Genomic DNA, 2,649 nt, shown 5'->3' with positions numbered 1-2,649 from the left:
TTAGAAGATGGGATTTTAGGTGGGACTTAAAGGAAGCCAGGAGGGGACACAAGAGGAGAGGAGGTACTAGGCTAGAATTGTATCTATCTACTTCCTTACATATTATTGTCCTAGGTGATGTAATTTTTAGGCTCTAACTAAACTCCTGATTACTATTTCTTAAAGGAAGAACTCCAAGCTCTTTATCCAAAGCTTAGCATCCTTCCCACCAGATTAGTTCCACAAAGAACACAAATGACAAATAGGAAAGAAAGCTATTTATCTAAGTCAATGGCAAAATAGAAATACGTATGAGCATATATGCCAGACAATACAAACTGAGAGAGCTCTCCCATTAGGATGAGATATCTCAGTGAGGGGGCCTGAAATGGGTGTACATGTGTGTGTGTGTGTGTGTGTGTGTGTGTGTGTGTGTGTGTGTGAAAGAGAGAGAGACACACACACAAACACACAGAGACACAGAGAGACAGAGCGACAGACAAAGAGAGAGAGGGAGAGTCCCAGGTCTTACCTAAAAGGGAAATTTATTGAAAATCTCTAGTCTAACAAGCTGAGGGATGGGGACATGATGGAGATTGCCAACTACTCTAATGCTGGCTTTCTCCCTGAAGTGGGGCTGTCATTATCTGTCTTCACTCTCAAAGCTAAAGGCCAGACGAACCCAAAGAGACTGAATCTCTCCTCCCTCTTGTTCCCACCAACTCCACCCCACCCCTCATACAAACATAGGGCATTGATCTCCACCAGAGAGTCCCATACCAGTGGGTTTTGGGACTCCAGCTAAATTCAGGATGTAATTCTATGTAGAGGAAAGCAGGATATTTGAAAGTGAATGTGTTGTAAAAACAAAAGATGCATATAAAAGTCATTTTTTAAAAAAAGAAAAAATTTTAGTTAAAAAAGTTGTGTTCATATCACAGCTTGTTTTTCTACTGAATAACTCCTTTACTTCTCCATTTGTCCTCATTTATTCCCCATTAATTGTCTTGTTCAAGGTAATCTAAAAATTTTTACTGCTAGAAAATACAGGGAAATAGTCTGGGGTGGGGAGAAATGGTTCATGCAAAAATAAATAGTAAGGAAGTTACATAGTTAAGTACATAACATATTAAAGTCTATAGATTTAGATGTGCCTCTTTTCCAATAGAATGTGAATAGAGCTAGGTCTGATCTTTCTTAGCCCTTAACACTCTCTCATATCTCTCTGTTATTTTTGTGGGTATCCTCTCTGTTGAAATCCTCTATCTCAATTTTGATGCTCAAGGCAAGTATTCATGAATCTTTTCCATCTCTTGGGTCTGAATTCCACTGTTATTCATGCATAGCTCCTATATAGACCTTGGAGTGGTTAAAAAAAGGCAGTCAAAATTGCAGCCAAAGGAGTCCTTACCAGCTCAAGTGACATTCTTTTACATCTCAGGGGAAACTCCCCATCTCATGTGTTCTTATTTCACACACAGGAAAGTCATCTTAGGTCATTTCCTCGACTTCCTTCATAGCCACAGTCAACTCTCCCACCATTGGCTGGGGGAAGTACTGAAGCACTGGTGGATCAGGCTACCCATTAGGTAAAGAAGGTGGCTTTCCTAAAAGACAGCAGTAAGAGAGGAAACTACTATGGCCTGCCTATCATGAGGCTGGAATAGCTCTAGGAAAATGAACACCTTAAAAACATTCAACTCCAGGTTGGGTTTGAGATGCTCTGCCTGGACAGACGTGGAGCCAGCAAAACAAAGTCTTGATCTGAAGTAAAGAGGCATTAAAGCAACTATTCAAACTTAGCCTAGTCAGGCTCTTTGGCCATCTTTGATTCTGTGCTTTACAGCTGTTTCCTCCCAACCCCCCCCATCTTGAATTTGGATCCCTTTCCAGCCTTTCTTTTCCTTGACTAGTCTTCGCTTGATCTTTAAAGATGAGAACTTAGCAGTTCTCTGGGTTAATAATTGTGTAATGACCTATTCTAGTTCTGTGCCAATTAGGAGTCATGTCTCTTTGTACAGTGCAGCAGTACACAAAACATCCCAGGCTTGCTTGGAAGCCTGGTTGCAGGGAGATGCCTTAATAATAACATTTGTCTTTGTATTGCTGGGTCAAGCACTTCATTATTTTCCACTGAGAAAACCCATTTCCCTTCCCTCTTCCATCTCTCTCTCTCTCCTCCTTTTCTTTTGGAAACCCCAAAGACTAGATTACTCTTTCTCATGTAGCTTAGGTTATCTCTGTCAGCCCCCTCCAGCTTTGTAGTGATGGTGATGGAGTTTAGAAAAGCCAGTAAAGGGGGCTAAGAATCATATGGCTTTTGGACTATCTAGAAACATGAACAATTGTTGCTTCTTCACATGTCAGTTCCTTATCCAATAACCAATATGTTGACATGGAACTTGAGGAACAGAATCATATCTGTCTTGACATTCTCATTACAAAGAATACAAGAAGCCGAAGGGAAATTGTAGCTAAATGGAAGGATGGCCCATAGATTTTAATCTTTGGAAGGTGTCTAATGGAGTTGGCAGGGTTGGTTCCACTGTATATTCAAAAGGAATGAGAAACCTCATTTTATGGGACATTTGGTTTTCTGATATTGCAGTGTGCATGATGGCATTTGCCAAAATACCACCATGAAAAAAGACATGTAGCTTAGGTGCTGAC

This window comes from Phascolarctos cinereus, unplaced genomic scaffold, assembly GCF_003287225.1.
Source record: "Phascolarctos cinereus isolate Bilbo 61053 unplaced genomic scaffold, phaCin_HiC Scaffold_7;HRSCAF=346, whole genome shotgun sequence".
NCBI lineage: Eukaryota > Metazoa > Chordata > Mammalia > Diprotodontia > Phascolarctidae > Phascolarctos > Phascolarctos cinereus.
Note: the sequence above shows the minus strand (reverse complement) of the source record.